Here is a 23268-nt window from a genome sequence, read left to right as displayed (position 1 = left end):
TCAAACTGAATGGCAGCGGGAGCTGAGCAGAGCAGACCTGACAGCTAAGCAGCTGGAAGCAGGATATGTGGACGAATTCTCCAAACCTGGGAGATAAAAAGACAACTGCTCCAGCCCTGTGCAGGCTGCAATGCAATGCCTTAGCTCAGCCTTATTTCTCACTTCCCAGTTCCTTGGAATGACGGAGGGGGATGAAGCATGAGAGGCAAAAAGGGGCTTTGGGGGAGGAAGGGCATTAGCGAGAGAACCAGAGCATCTGTTGCTTGCACCCAGGGTCTTTCAGACACGCAGACTGGAAATTGGTGTGCATCTGGGGTGGGTGTGGGAGGGCAAAGGAAGTGCGTTGGAGGAGGCACATTGCGGGAGCCTTGCAGCACAATGGGCTGTTTGCTGCCCTTGCTGCCAGAGGGTGCATGGGATCAGCTTGGTGATAACCCCACAGCCCTTCTGAGGGCAATTCTGCCTGGGGAGCAGTAGCCCTGGCTCCCACAGACAGAGCAGGCACTGCATTGCTCTCTCTCAATTAACCAATTTGTTGCCTTTCATGTTCAGTCAATGAGTTACAGTGTATTATGGCTTCAGTGGATACAAACTAATTAAGGGTGAACGAATGAGCAAACATTCCTTTAAGTTCAGATTCCTCATTTGAGCTCCGGGATAGCTTTGGTATCATGCATGCAGGGCTTCATTCCAAGAGCACTGAACCTTTCTCCGGTCAAGAAATGTCATGCACAGCATCTGCATGCTGTATGTCACTCCTCTCTAATGAAGAGTCCCTAGGCCTGTGTTCTCTGTTCAAAGCAACAACACATTCATAACCATCAGCAGAGCAAGAAAGCCCACAAGATGTTCCCAACAGGAAAATAAACAGGCGACGCCCCTGCTTTTATCGGTGACTCCAAGCACTCCAGTCAAATGTTATGTTTAATGCTGCAATTCAAATCTTCATGTCTGAGGTAAACATTTAGTTTTCAACAAGCTGCCAAGTATTCCCACAAGGTCTGGTCTTGCTCACTGCTGACAGTGAGGGACACCTCTGGGGGCAAGACGAGGCATTTCTGGTTCAGTATCTCACGTCAGAGGACATCTTATCAAATGTGAGACTCCATGAGGGAATATATGTCAGCATATAGGTTGGGGGACTTGATGGAGCGGTGTCTCATGCCCCTGGCTGGCACAACAGCCTGGTGGAAGTGATGCACAGCAGAAGCACGAGAGAGAATTGTATTAGCCTGTGTATTTGGCCTGTGCCAGGTGGAGGGCCCAGGGTATGGCAATGTGTGGAGGTAATCCCACCTACCCTGTGAATGTGCTCACCACTGAGATATTTTCCTCTCCGAGGTGGCTCTTTCTGGGAAAATTTCCCCCCTCTTCCTTAAATCTCTTTGTCTGGTATATTACTTTTCCCCTCAGGAAGATTTTATTAACATCCCACTGGAGGATGTTTTAGCAGCTGGCCTACAGAACATATAAATCCCAACATGATAACAAAGCTCCTGCAGAATATATCTAGCTAACTATCTTTCTTGCTCAGGGAGTCCTATTCTATGGAATTATTTTTTTTATTGTTATTATTTTTATAGTTACTTATATAATCTTTTTCAAAGGAAGAAGTTGCCACGTACCCGTCTCAGCATTGACTGGTAAGTGCTGTGTAACCATGGTGTGCAAGGTAATTAAGTGTGATTTTTATCAATAAAAATGTCATGTACTTGTGTGTTGGACAGTGTTACTATGAATGGTTTAAACTCAGTGGCAAGGGCATGTAGCAGTGGCTCACGAACGCTGCGTTGACTTAGATGGCTTTGATTTAACACATAAACACAGTCTAAACAGCGTATGTGTCTGGTTCAAGATGATGTAATGGTCTCCATAGAAGAACAGCTCTATATGAATGTTATTTTCATTTTTTTGGAGTAACAAACAGTTTGACCAGCATTTAGCAGGCACGCAGATAACGTACAGCAGTTTCAGTCTCACTTCTGCAAAATATTTGACCTTTTTATTTTACTTTAAAAGGTAAGTATACCGACTGTTTTACAAAACATTTTATCAACATTCAGTGCATGGTTAAACCCCGAGGGCTCAGTCTGTACCATGCAGGGCACGGGCTAAGAGGCACTTTAGTCCTAGGACTGCAAATCAGTGAGTGGGAATGATGTGTCCATGTATCCACATCATTGGCTATATTTTGCTACCACACAGCTCGAAAACCAATGAATAGCTTACACCCTGGCAGGCTACAAAATCCTACTGCCTTTGCAGCAAAAAGATAAAGGACTTTGTAAGAAAAGTCCCATACTCCCATGGCCAGCCTGTCTTCTCACTATTGATAGCGCCACTTCACCCCCAAAACAGATTGCATGTGTCTGGTGCATGCCTGTGACTGTCAAGGGCCAGTCATGTTCTGGTAGGAACACACATGGGCTTGCGATAACAGTACATGGACCCCATTAAATTTTTTTCCTCGGAGTTACTCCCAAACTTACTAAAAGCACTCATATGAGAGTGGCTTTGAATTTAAATAAGGTGGGTGCGAGGAAAAATTGGAGCTGCAATTCTGCCAATTGCACAAAATAACATTAGACTTTTCCCTAAGATTCAGTCCTAATATGTCAAAGGGTAAATTCTCAAGTGAGCTCCCTCAACTCTGGGATTAGAAGCCACTATTTTAAAAATAATTTGTATTTATGTTTTGCTTAGGATATTCCAAAGTTTTCCAGGAGCAATTACCCTGAAGTCTGTGACTTGGTTAATACTGACAATGGTTATGAAATTCTGAAAGGCTAAAAAATTATGGCTTACTTCTGCTTCTTATTTTTGGAATTATAGCTTATTTCTGTCAAGGATACAGTCACAGTCATGTTTTCCCAAAATGGAAATGCAATTGTTTAACACCTCCCTAGTTTTTGCAGTATGTGAGGTTAACAGTCATTTTTTATACTGCCTCTGCCACATAATGCAGATGTTGTTGCTTTTAACATTGTTATTGGAGTACAGCTGAAGAATAATTTTAGTCCCCTGTTTTACATAGTTTCTTTCATGTGCTGGTGCTGCAGCCATCAGCCAGACAAGACATTTGACTAAGCAAACTGTCAGTTTATTTCACACATCCATGGGACATGAGTAAGATCTGATTCCAAGTTTATGTATGAGATGCCTCCAGTTTGTTCAGTTCTGTGCCAGACTTGCTTTCCTCATTAGTTTCCCTTTTGCTATAATTGGTAGATTTTTGACAAAACAGCTTTTAATCTGAATATTCTGAAATGTTTCTTCAAAATAGAAATATTTCACACAAATGTCTCAAGTTTTATGACATCCAAAGATTTCTTTTTAATTGGTTCTTTTGAAACTCCAGAATTAAGGGTACCTCAGAAACTTGGCTATATTATCTGTAAGATGAGGTTGTGCATATATGTTGTATACCGTCAGCCTCTTTGTATACATGTACACATACAAAAATATCAGGCTTTTCTGGAAGAATACAGGCTAAAGACGTGACTGTTAAGTCCTGATCCAGTATTTGGTGCAGTGCTGGGTTTTCATCAGACCCTGGTTTAATGGAGAAGGGACTTCAGTATACTACAGAAAGCACATGAGGCAATGCACTTGCATAACTGGATCAGCAACTAAGGGCTGAACGTGTCTTTATGGCAGAGCAGTCTGCCCCTGGGACACCAGCATCCCAACAGTAAAGACTTTGTCTACCCCTTGACTAAGAAAAGTCAGGCTAAAAGAGGGGCAATCCAAAACACTCAAGACTTTCTGCCTGGATAAGAATCAACCATGAACTAGAATCCCTTGAAGTCTCTTAGCAGAGTGTAATTTGTGTGAGAAGCCATCTATTTCAAAAGATTTCCTGTACTGTGTTCCCCAGCAGATAGTGCCAAGAGAAGCCTCTTACAGCATCTCAGTGCTTTGCCTTTTTCTTGAAACCTGTGAGTATGGGAATGGAGGAATGGAAGCTGATTTTTAGAAGCATGATCTGAATGCCTGCAAAGCTTCAGAGTGATGGCTGCTTGTACATTTGGAGAGAGGAGAGGGGAATCTATCTCTGGTATAGGCCTATGAGCCAAAATGATCTAGATACGAAATTGAAGAAGGACATACAAAGAAAGGGTTTTCCTTCCCATCCCCAGAGGCTGAGACACTGGGAATACGGCAGTTCACAGCTTATTGCTTCCTGGCACCAAAACCCACAAATGTGACAATAATGCTGTATGGATAATCAGCCCAATTTATGTTCCAAGTGTGAAATGTCCAAATCCCGCACAACAGGGAGCCTTTCATCGTTTCATCTGTGTGCAATGAATGCAGAGAATAATTAGTGGAATGAATGGAAAGGCTTTGGACTCAATTTTAATCCACCTCTACCCAATGGTAATAACACCCCAATTCATTAAGCATCAGATGCACATTAGTAAAACACAGTGGCAACTTAATTCAGCTGGGAAGGGCATATCCCTAGGGAGAGCTGAAGCACGCAAGCCCATCATTTCTCCATAGGCAGTTAACTTTAATTAGACTTCTCAAAACAAAAATTCGCACTTACCTTGAAAGAAAACATGAGAGTATAACTTCTTAAAGCACCTTCCAGTTGCATTTTGAGGTGGTTTCCTTGTCCTGAGAGAGTTAAAACAGTAGCAGCAACGAACATGGTGATGGAAGACAGCTCAGTCTCTGGAAGAATGTATTCAGGGAACCTGTGCAATAGTCAGAAAAGAATTTGTGATAGTTTTAGGGAATATTATTATTAAATTTCACAGTTTTATTTATTCCTCTGGATCGTTCTGCTCTTGCTCTTGTCACTTCTGATCAAGTGCTCCTTCATGTGTTCGTTTTCTCATTTATTAAAGGCCAAACAGTATTGTGTTTACCCAGTTCCATGGGAAAACACAGAGTGACAGATTGCTGTGGGCCTTGGGTTTAAGAACTACAGCCTGAAGTTTCATTTCCTTCTATTAAAGCAATAAGTGGGAAGAGTGAGCCAATTTTCTTTTTCTCTTAATTTTCCCTAAAGGTTTCTTTAGTGTCTTTAGCTTAGACAAAATCTAAATGGAAAACACTCGTGCGATCTGGTTCTTGTTTTCTTGGTAAAGTATCTTGGAACTTGGCAAGTGCAGGGAATGGGGGGAGAAGTTAATTTAACTGATATCCTGCTCAGTTGGAATCTTCTTGTCTTCTCAGTTTGCAGGTCTCAGTTTGCAGTTCCAGTACTGTAAAAATTGGCCATTACAGAAACTGCTTATTAATTTTCCCAGGGTTTTGAGTTGCACCCCTGACTTCTTCAAAATTCTCTGGGATGCTATGTGAGGGAGAGGAAAGGAAACTAGGATGCAACGCTCCCAGGGTCCGTCCTTGACTCCAGAGCTGACTCACTCCTCAGTTCTCTGCAAGACAAATCTTCTTTGCCTTGGCCATAGCATGCAGAATGAAGGACACAGAGTAACTGTTGTCCCCAGAATAGCACAGGCACCCTATGGCCAGTCCAAGGAGAGAAAGCAGCGTTTGAACAGCAATCCTCACTTCCCCCTTGTTTCTATACAAAAGACATTTGTGACTCAACAGCAGACATAATAGATCTGTGTCACTGCTGGTAGTTTCAGGGAAAGTTGTTCCTCTCTTCTGGGTCAGCTGAGAAAGCAGAAAGCTGGGGAGTCTGCTGCTTCTTGCTCCACCAAAAGCTGGAAGAAAAGGATAGGCAGGAGTTCCTGGCACCAGGATACAGGGTATGTATTCCCCTTAAGATATAATCAGTTGAGGGGGTTGTGCTGGCACCCCCAGCTCTGTCTGTTCCACATGTTATCACCCCCACAGACCTGGCCTGAGCAGTCCCTTGTGGACTTCTTCCAGGGATTACAGAGAAAATCTCACCCCAGCCCAGCTTTGAAGGAGCGGCTCCTGCTCTTAGCCCACATAGGAAGCAATGTACTGTCTGATTTACCTCTAAAACTGTCTATTTCCACACATTGAGAGAATATAAGAATTTATTTCCAAAGAAAATCTTAGAGAGGAAAATTAGACATGGCCAGGAGAACCAACAGTACCCAAACTCTGTCTGACAAACCCAACTGGAAAAAAACAAACAAAAAAAACCTGCCTGAAGATCCAGCTATTACATTGCTTAATAAATCAGGGGAAAAAGAATGTTATGTCTCTCACTGAAAACAATCATTGGACTCCATTTTGAGGCTTGGTTTTCTCGCGTGGTATCAATATGCCACAGCTAACATAAAGGAAGACATGGAAGTGTAGTCCAGAAGGGATCGATTAGGGCAGAGACGTCCTTCCTTCATTACACTTCCTGCACAACTCTGTGCCATCAGAGACCCTTCCACCACCAGCCTTCTGACACAGGGCACATTGGGCACACTCAGCAGACATCAGCTACCTTGTCCAGAGCAAGTGGCCAGGTTTGGTGTTTGTTGTGGAAGGGTAAATCACTACCTTCCTCGTTGTTCCCACTGCCACATAAACCACTCCTTCTGTAGGAGCCCCTTCTGGGAAAAGAGTGGTTGGGGCTGCATCTCAGGGAATGAGCACGCTGCTGCTCTGGGTCTGTGACCGGCCCTGGGGAATGTTCCTTGTCTGTCCTTAATGGTATCAGACATTTCTGACACCCATAATAAATGTTTTTCCTATTCTGATTCCTTGCCGCATCGCTGTATGTGGTGTCTCCCTGAACCTTCTCCAACCTGTCATGCAGGCCATGGATGTCACAAGAGGTGGGGACCCCATATGCTGCAGCAAGCTTGGCTTTCAGTAGTTTTAGTCTGGCAACTTTGTCCCTCTGTATGGGCTAGGCTGAGGCGCTATGAGGGGTTAAAGCCTTTGGATGTGGCAGTGATGAATGGAGCTCAGCATGGAAAGCACCCAGGTGATGTTAGGGGCTTTTGAATTCCTCCCCTTTTTAGCATTTCACTCCCACAGGAAAGCCTTGAATTGAGCATGATAGCTCTTTTCAGTGACAGGGAGGGCTGTTTATAAACATGTGCCAGGGAAAGGCAATTTAGGGGACAATAACTCTGAGGACCTCAGAACTTCCCTTTTGTAGCTGCCGTTCTGCAAACCACTGCGGGCAACTAATGGGCAAAATAAATGAAACCCAGAAGCTGTTCTTGCCCTTATAGCCCAGGCAGGGGGCTGACGACCCCTCTTTCTCCTTCTCAGAAGGCACTCCGGCTGCAAGGGTCTGAAGCCAACCTCTCTCTTTCCCCCCTGCAGGCTGCAGAGGCCCGTCTTTCTTTCCTCACCTCCTCCCTGCTGCCCAGCCCCATCTGCAGATCCTGGGGCTGGAAATGGCTAAAAGGACAAAGCAGGCTTCCCTTCCCAGCAGGAAGAGGAAAAGGCCTCTCTCAGACAACAAAACCGGGCAGCTTGATTAATTGGGGGATGGCAGGATATCAGGCAGCAGAGCTGCTGGGAGCTCGGAGAGAAGGGGAACCTCAGGGGGCTGAACGCTGCTTTTCAGTGCCCTGTGGTCAGCTCTGGGTGGGAGAGAAAAGGGACCTTTCCACAAGGAGACCTACATAACGTCTTCGAGATCCTATTATTAGCAAGCACTCTTTAGCCTTCCAAAGCATCCTGCAGCCCAAAGCATCAAAAGCCACTCCCCCCAGCTGTTAGATTACATGCATAATTAGAGTCTGCAGACGCTAACGTAAGGAACGGATGTCACTTTCGATACATCACGATAAAGGATGAAAGGCTTTTTTGGGGCTTCAGAATGGCAAATTGTTAGTCTTTATTTCCTCATTGATTTTATCCTGTGGAGGTAGCAACCTAGCCCCCTCCATCAGTTCGTACTGAATTAAGTTTTAAAAAGGGATGGTGCTCAGAGGCTATCTGAGGATAAACATTTTGCCTGCGGCCGTTGTGTGAGTGGGCAGTCAGAGAAGAAAGCACCTGGGATCAACCCTAATGTGGCCTCTCAGGGACACCACTCAGCTTTGCCATCTTTTACAGGCAAGGCCAGGCTGCAGCAGCTCAGAAATGCCCCAGGGGAAACCCTGGCACACTACCACACACCTCTCAGTGCCGTGGCTCCCCTCTTGGTCCAGCCTCTTACCTCCCTGTTTGGCTGTATTTGAGCAAGGCTGAAAATACCCTAAAATCTCATTTATCCTTGTTTTTTTTTTTTTTTTTTTTTTTTTTTTAAGGGACACATATTTTGCATATCATCCTATGGGCATGTGCAATCTCCTTTTTCCTCTTGTGCCGCAGCCGCAAGAACAGTTGGTGCCCCATGATTATAGGCTTTAACTCAGACTGGCCAAAAATAATTTGGAGAGTATGGATTAGAGGGCTAGCCACCCTACAGAATTTTAAATTGCTGAAAGTATTCACAAATGTGTCTCCAAATCAGAGAGCATTGAGCCAGCTTTATTTTGCAAGAGGAAAGTCATAGCACATTTCTTTGATGGAAAGCCTCCTGAACACTAAAGAAAGGAAAGGCAGGCAGGCATATTTTAAAGACATGTTCCTTTTTATCATTTTCAAAATGAACACTATTAATTTAACATTCACACATTAATTTTTCACAAGCTTTTATTTGAAGCATGGGGCTATAATTTTGTCTCAGATTTCTGGTGACTTGAGGTTCATTCTGTTTGTTTATAACATCACCAGAAACACTTGATGGAACTATCTCTGTAATTCATGCTGCCTTGCAATTCAATCTGCCTCTTCAGTATATGGGACGCCTCTGTAAAAGTCACAGAGGTAATTGCACTATTGAATTTGTACTGCGTGATTAAATGTGTGTGTATATGAAGTTTGTCAGGAACAAAAACAATAAGACGACATTCTAAAGAAAACTCTCACATACATAAGCGAGTGGATATATTTCTCCTGATGCTGACATTTCAAACAATCATAGTTCAAGGCTGAACAAAATCAGTAACAGACTGTCTACTAATGCATTCACCATTTTTCTTGACTTTCTTTTACCTTGCCCAGAGACTGCATAGTAACCGGCACTGTATAGACCAGAGAGCATAAAGAAAGCTTAGAATAGGTGACAATAACATTAATTATAAAGTACTAGAGAGAAAAGATGCATGCAGGGAAGACTTATCACTTTAATTTATTTATTTTTTTCAATTTTCCTGTCCTCTGAAAGAGAACATTAAGGATTCAAATTGCCTGTATTCTTTGTATACACACAATGCATTACATATTATTTGCATTAGACGAGCGCTTTTTTTTTTTTTTCACTCTGAGGAGCTTTACCAGCCAAGGATGGTATAAAAACCATTTAATGTGGAACACTTTTTCATTTTTTACCCTCACACTTTAACTGCCGTGACATCAAAGATGATTTCCCAATGAGCATTTCCCAGACCATAAATGAGGTGCTGAGAATAGCTTTAATAACTTCACCCCAACGTCTGCTTCCACACCATGCTAATGCTTGTGCAGGTTGATGACTGGGGCTTTCACAATATCACATCTCTGATCTCTGACTGCCTATGTCATTCTAAGCTTGCTTTTATTATTAGTGATAAAGAAGGAAGCAGGATGCAAACAACAGAGCCACATAGACTATGTTTCTGTTTTGAAAGGAGGAGAAGAATAATTGCTGCAGGCTTAAAGCAACTTCCCTTGTATACATATGCCTTTCTTCTATATCGGTGTAGTTGTTAAGGACATGTCTATAGTGCATGGCTAGTATGCTTTGTGGTCAGAATACACCAGAACTTGTTTTCAAGTGTCCTTACTAGTGTTCCCCACTCACAAAAAGCAGGATATGATATGAAGGCAATGCATGCCCTGGTCTCCCCCAGCACAGAGATGTGGTGGGAGACATCAGCAGGCCCTGTGAGCTGGGAAATGCTCTCCAGTATCACCATTTAGAGATTACCAACTCACAATGACAGCGTGGCTCTCCAGGCTGCTGGCTGTCACCCAAATCTTGAGCATTGAAGATGACATTCCCTACAGGTAAACTGCTACTAATATTTGTTTTCTGGTAGCCCCAGAAGAGGGTCAACATGTTTATATGACATCAGATGGTATTATGTTCCAGCGTTTCTGAGAAATAATTATTTTCTAATTTTCTGAGTTAGAACGGTTAGTGTATTTGTTAGAACAGCTGCTGTGGTAGGTGGCACATCCTACCCGTGTATGCAGTATGAAAGTAAGGCCTCACCTTTGTACCTCTGAAGTAGCATTTTGGGTAGCTGCTGTCACTTAAGAGAGTGTTTTCTGTGAAGAGCTTAACTGATGTTAACTCAAATAGCAATAGTTACCAGCAGGTATTTAATAAAACTGAGGCATTCCACGTACACAAAAAGAAAAGAGCATATGCCTTTCGGATCCTACAGATGGAGTTTATGGGATGCATGGTCTATGCCCACTAAAAAAAGACAACAAAAACCAACACACAAGTATTCCTTCTCTCAGGAATTTACTGCCTCACATAATATTCCTTCTGAAGACTGATACTAAACTACTTATTATTTTTCATGCAAGAAGCCTCTTTCACAGTTCCAATTCTCCTGGTTATTGACTAATCTCTTGCCATTCTCTTACATCCTATATCCAGTTACCCATCATTGAAAAACAGATGATATTCTGCCCCTTCCTGGCTACAGAGAAAAAAAAAATGATGACATTAGCTGCTGTGAGAAATACATATGGAAGCATTTATGCTGAAAATATGTAGTCTTGATAAGTTTTTTTTTTTTCCTATATTTCTTTCTAGTGAGGAAAGACAGGAAGACAGAGGGGGATGAGGAAAAAGAAGATACATCAGACAGAAAACAATACAGCTACTGCATTCAGTCTGAAAATGAATTAAATTCTGGACTCTACATTAGTTTTCTTTTTTCTTTTTTAAATAACAGAAACATTAAGAATCTTTGTAAAACACACATTGACCTTCATCCTTCAGACACAACATATTCATTAACAACTGTTGTATCTCAACCTTGCTGGCACTAGATGTGTACAACACTTACGTCTACACCAGAGGTAAAGCTACCTTTAACCTTGTGGCAGGCAACTGGGAGGATGTATGGCATAGCTTCATTGAACCTGAAGCATTTGCAAATAGTTCTTTTTTACTGATTGCCTTTTAAAAAGTCAAGTAGCATGCAAGAAAATGTTTCACACCTTGTTGTCACACCACTGATGTGACCAACTCAGACGTATTTAGAAGGAAAGAGACTTTTTTCTGACAAAGCCATTTGCAGAAGAGATCTTTGCTAGATGTTTGACACAGAAAGACTTCTTATGAATCTCTGGAATGAAAAAAAAAAAACACAAACCACCATATCAAGACCAACCCTCAGGTGGCTGTTCTAGCTTAGTGGAAGGCTGTGGGACTGAGGCAATTTATTCTTTTAAACCACGGTCATAGGTACCAAGTGCAGGCAAGAAAATTTCTCCTACCTGTGCTGGTTCACCTGCTGTTCTGGGATTGGAGCATGCTAGTGATTGCAGGCACTCTGAGCTCAGGAAACAATCTAACATTTTCTGCTCTGGGATTCTGGTCTCACCTGAATCAAATTCTGAGGATCCCTTATACACAGACTTAAAAGTCAAATGCATTCATAAAGGCACAGCATTGCTTAAGCTAAGCTGCATACATTCATATCTAGATGCAGTCAGATGGCTTCCTGTCATTTACTGTTTTTAAGGAATTTTGTCCTGATGCATGTGCTACATATGCAGCAGGCTGGCTCCATTTGCAGCTGAGGTTTTATCCTATTTTTCAAAGGTCATGGCAACTCACGAGGGTATCGCTCATTCCTTGTAAGTGTTGCTTCCCCATTAAACATCCTCTTTCCTTCCACATTCTCAGCTGAAACACGGTGAATAAAAGGACATGCCAATGATCTAAGCTACGCAACAGGAAGGACACAACGCTATTTGTCCCTGTGGATCTCCACGAGACCCTACATTCAGTAGTGCTGGAGTAAGCCTACTCTCCAATATTGCATGTGAACATTTCTCATAAGCTGCCTTGTAGGGCAGTCGCTAGTGAACTGTGACTGTACAGGGTAGGCTATCTTTGAAAGTGTGGCAGGAGCAAGCACTCTGTTGCATCTGAAATTCCCAGGCTGGAAAGCCATGCAATGCTAGAGAAGCACTGTGATAAATTTAGCAAGTGATAATGTAAACAGCATGGAAAAAATGCATGTTGTACTGGAGGGCACAGGCACATTTGCTAGCTGGGATATTACTGAACATTTGGGAGCAGGATTGCTGTACATTTAAACTTGATCCAAAGACTCGCATGAGCCCTCAGTTTTATGCTCTACAGGTCATCCCGCTGAAGTCTGCGAGACTCCGTGCAGTCAAATGCTATAGAATTATTTATTTTCATAAGGATTGGGGATTTATAGGGTAAAATGTCCTTGGCTTCACCTCCCAGATAGATCAGTAATGTAAATAGGCTGTTACTTTTACTTTTGTCAGTGATTAATCTGCCTAAGGAGAACCCTTAGTTTCTCTGGTAAGCTTTACAATGTCTTTGTTGGTATTTGACTGACATGCCACTTTTCCTGAAACAGTAAAAACCTCAATTTGCCAGAAGCCAGTGAACAGTCTCGCTCCCTTTAATTTGTGTATTTGTTTTCACTGTCAACTCACTTAGATCTCTAAAAATTCGGCCTCATATTATATTTTCCTGCAGCTGCATTCATATCCCCATCCAGAAACTTGATGCAAGTGATTTTCTCAGAAGGAGGATATTTGAAATGTCACAGATAGTTAGTCAAATTGCTAAACTGCAAGCATTAACAGGAAACAATTACATAAACTCTCAAACTGTAGCCAACCCTGCCTGTGGCAATTTATTTGAACTCCTCTCTTTCTGTGTCTGTTGCTTTTCTAATTGTCTTTAACCGGTAGTTTTATAAAGATCACCAAATATTTTCATTGCATTGTTATATTATACTGTAGACACAAATGCGACTGCTAATTCACAGTTCTTACAAGTATTACTTTCTTGTCATTGTTTTTCCACAGTGACCTTCAGTGCCATTTGATTTTTATTGACAGAATGATATCGCTTCCTCTTATAACTAGCCATTGTTCAGAGCTGAGCTGGGAAATACCCGTGCAGTCAAATGCAGTAAGCCAAGCCTACTGTGAATGTGTAACTTTCTTCATTAAATAATCCTTCCACAGAGCTCATCTACTTAAAGAAAGCAAGGTAGTCACTGTGCACATACACGTGAATGCATATATACAGATACCTCTATAGGTATGTGGATTTGCACACTCCCGTGCACGCACGCACACTGAGATCCAATTGGTACTTACAATACTTCTCATTTCCTTCTGGAGTTGTTTGTTCTTAGTGACGTTAATATGATACAAACCCCTCCCTTAGGATATAACATCTGCACTAATATTTTGTTATCTACAAGATAAAATGAGAAGACCATTTTTTTTATTAATATTTTTAAGAGATTTTCAGACTACAAAACTGATGAAAGGAGAAATACACAGTCTACAGCTGAAGGATCTATTCTTAGTTTGAATCCAATTAAAACTGGAAGCCACTGAGTTAGAAGACTTTAAAAATTGTAGTGGAATATTTTGGTGGTACATGGGTAGGGTGATGAAGTGAAGAGGAAGGATGAGACAGGGAAGCAGAAGGATGCAATAACTGAAGTCAGCATGGAGCATCATTTCTAAAACTTAAACCCCTCAGGGACTTTATTGAGTTTGAGATCTAGATTTGAACAAATTGCAGGGTGTAGAAAAATTTCTGAAGTAGCTATATCCTTTCTCACCCTCATCCCAGAAGAAGCAAATTTCTCAGTGCCTTGAGAGAAGTAAAACCATAGTATGCTCCAGCTGGAACGAATGGAAGCCTTTGCAAAGATTTCAGCAGATTATGGATTAAGTCACATGTGTTTAAACATCTAGGACATGTAATTTTGTAAATCACTCCTCCTGTTTTAATGACAAAAGAGCACACTTCAGTTTCATGCAACTCCTTTTGTACAAATTGTATGACCTGAGAACATTCTTTCACTGTTAGCAGGAAGTTGCCTTATTCTGATTTTCTTGTTTCACTCATCTACCTCAGCAGTAAGAGACAGCAAATCATATGCGTTTTCTCATGCATAATGAACAAGTTTTTTATAAAACCAATGAGCTCCTTCCTTGTTTATTTCTTGTGGTAGCTGGTGTCATTGCTAATTGTGTTAATTAGTTCAAACCTGTCCTGCTCTCTTTTGATGTGACAAAATATAGTGTGAAATGGTATTGTGAAACAGAATGCACAAGAATCCTCAACAGTTGATTCAAGGCTATGCATTAGCATCAGAAAGCAACTAGTTGTTTGAACTCAGATAATTGGCAGGGTCATAGTTAACCTACTGTAAAGAAGGGGAACCACGTCAATTAGAGAGAAACTTCCCCATCAGACTGCAGCAAACACGTGGCAGATAAGGCCTTGATAATTCAGAAGGATGCACACTGACAAAAGGAAAAAAAAAAAAAAAAAAGGTACTGAAGAATCCAGAGAAGGAGTTTAAATAGTCATCTTGGTGAAGGAAAGTATAGGAAAGGGAGAGGCTGAGTAGTCAAAAGGGCAGAGGGAGGGATAGTATTTTTTCTGTCAACATCATCGTAAAGAAAAGAAAATGTCAGTGAGATTGATAGGAGGAAGATGAGAAAGAGAAAAATGTCTGGTTCTGTTAAACACTGAACAGTGAACTGTGCCGCAAAGCTCAGCTACACAGCAGAGATACTATAATGGGTATGAAAGGCTGGACTGTTCGTTTGGATGAGAAGATGACAAATTGCTAACAACATGAGACTTGCTCTTGTTCAATTGCATTTTAATAACATTTAAGTGTTCAGTGCAACTGGCAAGAGGCACAGAACAGAAATTACCTTACAAAAAATCATCTGCCTCAGTATCTGTGACTGCTGAGCAGGGAGAACACAACAGCAGGGTAAAAGATCAGGGTGCCCTTACTGTTTTTAAACACAGTGCTGTGAATGCCCAGATGCACACGGATGTGGTTAAGGCAACAGGCTGACTGATTTCAGTACCTATTTTTGTCAGAGATTCTGGACAAAAGCTACTGAGGTTGAGGTTGCCCAGAGACAGAGGGAGCAATGGCAATCCAGCACCATGCAGGAACCAGACCTGCGCTAGCCTCTGGTCCAGCTTCAAAATGAAGCTAAGGAGCTTTCTTTCTTTTCTCCCCCGCCCCCACATTGATTGAGGTCCAGATCATGTCTCCATGTTTTCAGAGATAGGAATTCTTTAGTAATTGGTTATAAAAATAACCAGAATAACAATGAAGGTGCAAAAGCTGTCCCCCCTCTTCCTTGACACAACCATCTTCCCTGTCTTGTTCTCTCTCTGAACACATACAGAAGAGGTGCGATGGTATTCTGGCTTTCATTCAATATAAAGAGTTAGTCTTTTCCTCGTGTTTTGGATGCATAAATTGCTGAAGAGGAGGGAGAAAAGATTGTGAGACTGTCTGTACCAGTCCAGCTTTGATTTTTGAGGTGGCAATCTCACTTCTTTTGTATGTGCCAAGAGGCACACAGCAGGAGACCACATCTGCTGATGCACTGTCCTGCAAAACACTTTTTCTGGTGCAATAGCCCAGATACTCTGGAATTTAACTCTGCTGCAGACCCAGTCAGAGAACACTCCACATCCCTGTTGGCATGCCAAATGTGAACAGCATGTTAACTTTTGGCGACTTTATTGAGAAAGGAAATTCCATGCCTGCCAGAAAGGCTTGGAGATGCTACACATCAGGGCTGCACTCTGTTGCTCCACACTGGCAATGAATGAACACGACTAGGCTAGCACCATTTTGGTACAATATCCACATCAAAATTAAGGTTCAGTACATGGCATACAAATATTCCTTCAGGTCTGTTAGGACTTCGGCTACATGGACTGAATACAACTGCAATACCTAGCTCTTCATGCTGAAAATAGTCTGTTGTGTCACCTGTGAGAACAGCTCATACTGTAATTACAATATTCACACACTGAAGGCTTCCCAAAATCTGGAAAACTATGAAGAAGATAATAAAATATGTCAAATATCACCCACCAGCCAACAAAATGCCTAAATTCTCCCTTCAGCGTTGCGCTGAGCCCTACGCTCTAGACAGAGAGCATCCAGCCTGAGATGAGAAGCAGGAGGTTTGAGTAAGCTTTATGGTTCCCTTCCCAAAGACATTCAGGCCCCAGACAGCTCTGTGTTTGAAGGGGGTAACAGATTTCCCAGCGATGTGATAGCTTTCATCATCAGGTCTGGGGCTAGACAAAAGAGCCAATACCTGTCCTGACTTACACCTCCGACAGCCCTGACGAATCTAGTAAGATTATACAGCGTGTAAATCAGGGCAAAACCTGACCCCAGAGTATTCTTTCACCTTCTTTAATAAAAAAAAAAAAGGAAGATATAAGGTCTAAGCCATATTTTTCCCTGTCACATCCATGGAGCACATACATAAGCCAGTCCTTTTTTTTTTCTGAAGGAATATTCCACGCTCAAGTCCTGATCCTCAAATACAAAGGCAGAGGAGAGCCGTCCGCTTACAGATGACTGCATGCCTACCAAGGGCAAGTGCAAAACCCCAGCACTTTAAGCCACACTGGGTTTGTGAGTTTCCCCAAAGGCTGTCTCATCAATGGGAACAAAATATAAGGATAATGATTCAAGTTCTGAGGGAATTTTTCTCTGATATTCTTTCATTTTTTTTTCTTTTTTTCTTTTTATATACACTGCTGGCATAATTCACTGTGAAATACCTTTTCCATTACCGCACGCACACCGTGGCAGCCTTTCTTGGAAGGTTCCCTCCATGCTGCAGAGCAATGTAGTACTAACGGGATTACTCACAGGGTAGAGCTAAGAGTTTTATATAAATCTTTGCAAGACTGGGGCGTTAATTAACAGCTCCCATACCCAAACCCAAATAATGAAACATAATAGCATACACATTTCCCCAAAGTTTTCTGGATTCCTCTTGGTCAGAGCACTGGTGACACAGGAAGGGCTCTGCAGGAGCCCAAGCTCCATTTGCTGCCACTATTGTGTATAGCTCAGGGACTTTTTTTTTTTTTTAAATACAAACACGATACTGGGTAGTATTGAATGTGTAGATCTGAAAGTCCAACAGAATGCATTTAGAAAGTAGTTTTCTCTAAATAACTCTTTGAAAAATACTAAAGGCGTTTGCAAGTGTTCCCTGTCAAAGTCCTGTATCAAGATTTTAATTCAGAGGAGCATGCTGAGGCACACAAAACATAACGATAATTATTATTAAACAAACAAACAAACAAAACCCTCAACAACTTAGAAGTTTGCTTCAGTTTGGAAATGGAAAAATGTCCAGTTTCCGTTCCAGGTTTCCTTCCTCCTCACACCCTGCTCTCCCCATTACAAGGCAAAGGGAAGGAAGCGTGCAGGGACATATTTTTCATCCTCTTTTATTGTTCTTTTTCTCTGACATGTATAAACTTTACTGAGCTGGAATCCATTTTCAATAGAGTATTTTTTTTAAACATGCTTTTGAACATTTCTGCTGTGTTACAGTCTGTAGAATGTTGCTCTGTCTTATCATTTTAATGCAAACTGCTCTCCCTCTCCCTTAATGTTATCTTTGATGTTATTTCTGAGGAAAGTAACTTAAGAGAACTTTGCACTGGGCAGATAAGAGAAGCAAGCTGTGGCACTTGCAAGGTTTTAACAATTATGAATAGTTTCATTCTGTGATTAGCCTATTCCTCCCACATCCTCCCTCTTTTCAGTACTGGACCAAGAGATGCCTTTGAAACTCTGTGGAGATTTATGAATTCAGTTAGGAATGCCAACTCTTACAACTTGCACACCAGCATTAGACAAAACTGAGGAAGCATTCACATTGCCTAATGCAATATGGAAATCAATTATAACCAGACACAACACATGCCAGCAACTGCAAAATATGTTATGAGAGAAAGGAAAACTGTAGGGACAAATTATGTAAATAAACTATACAGGAGATATGTAACTGACTGAAAACATGTTATTTGTGGACTCCTAGCAAATTCCCCAGGGAATCGTTAACTATGTGTAAAATAAGGAAGATTATTTCCAGGCTCTTTTCCCTATTGTATCACTGTTCCCATTGTCTCATTAATTAACACACTTCTCACACTTTCATCTTTTTTCTTCAAATTGTCTCCAGCTAAGAATAAATGAAAACTACATTATAAACTAAATTTTATGTCATTTGCAATCAATGGGAAGTGAAAAAGAGAAAGTCAATGGAATACCTTTACATGCACTACAAATAAATGTTAATGACCAAATATCCTCAGTTGAGCGTTGTCATCATTTTGAGTTTGGTGCCTCTTCTGAAAGCAGGACTGGAGAGTTAAATCTGCCTCTGCCAGGGTTGAGTGAAACCCTGAAAAAGCAAAATGTCCTTTCTCTACCCAGAAGTGTAACAACCTCCCTGGTGGAGCAGGAGAACTGGAGCCCGTACCCGGTGGGCGCGTGCAAGGCTGGGACAGAGCTGAGCTGGGCAACTGGATAAATTTCCCTTCTGCTGGGAATCAAAGCCCAGCCCTCAGAGCAGGCATTTTTCAGTGGAGACCAGTCAGGTATCTGATGGGGAAGGCAGCAATGAATTAAAACCATGAGCACACAGCAAAGATGGAGGGAGGGAGAGCAGGGGCACTGGGGACACAGTCCTGCCCAGCTCGGGAAACTGAGCAGAGCCCTATCCATCTTCCAGAGATGAACTTCCTGAAGAGTCATGACTGCACAGAGGAAGCACCCAAGCAGCAAATTCTCCCACTTAAACCCAGCAGCAAAGAAGAAAAACAACACCCTCACAAGACTCTCTCTGTGTGTGGTTTTTGAAAGGTGATGCGCAAATGTCATCAGAAATGACATTTCAGAGCTGTAAGATGCGGTGTAGTTCCTTCAGTAGTGCTTATTGACTGGCTATTCACGGTCACATAGCTTCTTGCTTGCCAGCACCGAATCAATGAGATCTGAAATACTGTATGTGCATAAGGGTTAATCCCAAGTATCCCAAGTTTTTTTTTTTTTTTTTTTAAAAAAAAGCACAGGAAACATCCAACATCCCTTTGCTATTCATCTTCCAAGAGGTATCCCGTGCAAGGTGAATGCTCAAATTGTATGTAAACCCTTTCTCGAAGATGCAGGAAAGAATTGGTAGGTACTTCATATTAGGCTTTATATTAAATCTTCAAGTTTTTCCTTAACTAATAATCTCCTGACAGTTGCTCTCTGACACACTGTAGAGGCAGGGGAAAAAAAAAAAAAAAAAAAGCATAACCCCCCATCGATGGTATGACTTTAGTATAGCTTTAGATGCACTGTAGTTTTTCAGTTTTCATGAAAGACCATCAAAATGACCACTGCTCCATGACTTAATAGATCTGTCTGACAGTGGGGCCTGCTTTGTTCCTATTGTTTTCTCATGATCCAGAGTATCTGGGTGCAGACTGAAGTCTTTCTGACTGGGCTGCAAATGCCTCTCAGAGCAATTTCGAGCTGAAATTTTCCAGACATTTATCCAGACATTCTCAGGACTGTATCAGCCAAATGGCTATCTCCCAATGTAGAATTGAAAGACTGATACTGAACAGATTATGTTTGGGAGAGTCAAAAGGATATAGAGCGTATTCTTCTGTAAAATTGGAATGTAATTATGACTTGTGGGGCATGGTAAAAATAAATTATAGCATTTGTCAAATGTTTTGAAAAATACTATTTTGTATCCAATCCAATGGGCGTGCAATATTTCAGTAAACACAACAGTGCAATTTCATAATGCCACAGCAGATACGAGAGTATGAATTGCCATGCCGGAACAAAGAGCCAGTCTGTCTTCATCTTCAGCCCCTTTGCACAGTGAATATGTATAACTCTGTAACGTGTATTTTACAGCAGAGCACCTTCCAAATCCCTAGCAAAAGCTGATGAAATGAATAATATAAAATAACTAGATGACCTGAAAGCTTTCTCTCGTTCTTGAGATTTATTTATTTTTAAGTGTGTGTGAGCAGGGTGTGACTTATTCATAGCTCTGTGCTGCAGCTACTTGGGGTATGAAGGTTGGGGTGATTTTATTTATTTATTTTTAAAATGCAAGCATAGTGGTGGGCTGAAGATGAAGAAGAAACAGGGAATCTCAGCAACCACCGTAAGAGGCTGTTCCCTTGTGGACTGAACAAACGTGTTTCTTGCAGGACTGCTACAGGTGAGCAGAAGCACAGGGTAGCAGGGATCAGCTTGTAGGTTTCACATCTGAAATTCCTAGGAAATGCAGGAACTTTCCTCCTTGGTGTGTTTTTTAATTTTAATTTTAATTTTTTGCTGTGTTGGGAGTTTGGCAATGTTTAAGCTTAGGATAGGCACTAAGAAGAAACTGATATGATCCACCAGTGTTTATAAGCTTCACTTTCTCCTACCTTCTGTTAACATCAAGAGAAAAAGATGAGCAGGAAAAGGTCTGAAGCAACACTGAATCTGGCATCTCTCTCCTGTGTCCTCCAGTGTCCAAGATATAACCAAGTCAGAAAAAAACGAGTCATGCTAAGGTGTTTTTAAACAGAATAGAGACATTCCTAGCTTGTGAAGAAAGAATTAAATTCTCCTCAGAATAAGTAAAAGCAACATTTTTCACCACAGATAGCTAGAAAAGGAACAAAACTGCACAGCTTGAGCAGCCAGCACTGCCTGACTGGCGTTCCCTCTCCCTCCACAATGAGCCTGTACCCACTGCTCCGCTCCTTGCTTCCCTCCTGCTAGAGAATAACAAGCCTCAAGGACACAGGTGTGCAGCGATATTAAAAATAGACACTGCCTTTCAAAGCAACCCCTAAAAGAGTCTTATCACAGAAATGAGCCTCCACCTGGGTTAGCCCATCCATTAAATATTCTGGTTTTCAGAAATGAAACCAGGCTTTTAGAAATACAGCTGTCTCCTATATAAGCTAACACGGCCCCTGTTCTTAGAGGAAGGGATGTCTTCTTCCTTCCTTCCTTCCCAAAATAAAAGCACCACGGACAACTTAAAAGACAAAAATGTAAACACAGCTTTTGTTAACTTATATAAAGGAAAGTAAACACATCGAGACCAATAAAAGATGAAGAAATTCATCTATCTGATATAATGCTTTGATGACACCCCTTGGTTGCTCAGACAAGAGTCGTAGACTGGTGTATTTCACATCTCATAGAAAAATAGCAAAACAAGACCAGAGATTTATGTTTAATCACTAAGGAACAACATTTAGAAAGCTGAAGCCTGGAAATGAGTCTTCTATTGAACTGCAGAAGGACCCAAGTTGGAGGATTGCACAAAGGAACCAGAAAGCGATGGAAAGTGAAGGGGAAATGAGCAGAATTAGATATAAGGAGTGGCAAATGGTGGGGAGGAAGGTTGGCATTTCCCCCAGGAAAATTACTTAGAAATATTAATATCTAAGAAAAACAGTAAAGGAAGAAGACAAATAGATAGAATTGCATAACTGAGGTATAAGATATCGTATAGCTGCATTTGCAGCTGGTGGAGATTATGTGTAACATACAAGCTGTTGCCAATCCCTTTGATGAAACCAGTGCTCCCTTTAAGCTACACTTAGAAATAAATGAGGTGGTGACCGGTTACCATTAATCTTCCGAAAATCACAAATGAAGGCCAACAGTTTTCTACCAGCCTCCTCATGAAAATACAGTTGAGGTTAAGATCAAAACCCACATAGTCTGAGCAGGAATGCCTGATTTTGACAAAATGTATCTGGAGTGGCAGGAAATGAAGGACAAACCCAGGATTTAAGCAGGTGCCTCACTGTGCCTGGCATAGGCAGCACACCTAGGACTTGGTGTAAATTTCCCCCAGCTCTTGAGGACATGGTTCACTTCCCCAGAACCTCTTCCTCTCTCCTCTTTCCCCTTCTCACCAACAATGAGAGAGGCTCCAAAGGGCCAAGCAGAGCCCTTGAAGTGACTGGAAAACCGAGGTTCTCATCACCAACATCTCCTTTTGGCTGACTTACAGTTTCTCTCTTTGCCTTTCCCATTTGTGCTTCCCTGCTTCTTAGACTGGTCTTCCCCATTAGGCCGGGTTAGGCCTCTCTCCAGATGAGATGGAGTATTATATTTAATATGGAAAAAAACAACCCAGCAGCATAGAGACATGAGAGCTTGAGGTCGCTCTCATTCACACAGATGCAGTCTCATGAGAGACTTGTGGGTGCTGTCTGAAAGAAGTGAGGGACAGCAGGCAGGTTTTCTGCTCTTGTTTGGCTGCCACAGTGCATGGGAAACAGGAATTTGTGCATTCCTGGAGAGCAAGCAAGCAAGCAAGCTGTTGTGAAGAAACACCAAACTCATCAGCCAATTTTTTCCCCCATGTTGGGACAGCTTACCAGACTTTGAAGTTTCACTAACCAAGGAGTATTAGTGTACTGTGACAGCTGGCAACACATTCCAGTGGGTAAGTGATGGACTGACTCCGTAGAGAGTAAAATAAATTATGAAGTGGGTGAAATTTCAGCCCTCTGAATAACAGTCAAATGATTTCATTGGAATGGCTGTGTCTGGCAACGTATTCAAACACATACATCTGGGCAGAGCACACAAACACTCCTATATAAAACAGCCTCATGCATGGGAAGAAAGGGAGTTGCTCTTGCGTAAGTGAGTCCAAGGCAGAAGACAGAGAGAGGGGCTTTTCAAAATATGTTTGCAAGAAAACCAGCCACTTATGGTTCTATATACACGCAAATATCGGAGCCAGCAATGAACACCTTATGTATGTTACCTTATGCTCAAAAATATCTTCATGGTTACTCAAATGTTCTGCTTAGCCTAGGGGATGTCATCTACTGGCTGCACTGTCAAAGCACCAGCATTTCCAAAAGACTGAATTTTTACCTCAGTGAGCACAATTTAATGGATTTTTTTGCACCTGGAAAGATGAATATGCAATGCAAATCAGAGCCTATGCCTGAGAGTTTTCTGACAAGCAAAATGAAGTCAGGTGCCTAAGTCCCATTTGGAATTAAATAGGATTGATAACACCAGCCCCTCAGGACCCATGCCTCCTGAAATGACCAGTCTGTGGCTCTCAGTACAGAGTGAATAATATGGAGTTAATTGCCTTGATTTGTACCTGAGACTAGGAGGAGGGCTGGTGGTGGGGATGGAGAAGGAAGAGGAGAGCAGTTTTTCAGGTCAGGAGCCTTTTCTGTTTGTGTCCATGAAGCTGTATATTCTGAATGTACCATCAACAAAC

General features: G+C 41.8%; 1 long non-coding RNA gene across 1 annotated transcript in view; it reads right to left on the bottom strand.

The window, feature by feature from the left end:
* Positions 1–3561: 3561 nt before the first annotated feature.
* The window catches only part of LOC308194512, a 45163-nt gene continuing 25456 nt past the window's right edge, over positions 3562–23268 (bottom strand). The window contains exons 2-3 of the long non-coding RNA XR_013950630.1: positions 4553–4703; positions 3562–4298 (exon numbers count right to left, since the gene is read on the bottom strand). This is a non-coding gene — a long non-coding RNA (uncharacterized lncRNA). The remainder of the gene's footprint in view (positions 4299–4552; positions 4704–23268) is intronic.

This window comes from Anser brachyrhynchus (genome assembly GCF_964034855.1).
Source record: "Anser brachyrhynchus genome assembly, chromosome: 4".
Taxonomy (NCBI): domain Eukaryota; kingdom Metazoa; phylum Chordata; class Aves; order Anseriformes; family Anatidae; genus Anser; species Anser brachyrhynchus.
This window is presented reverse-complemented; position numbering and strand designations above follow the sequence as displayed.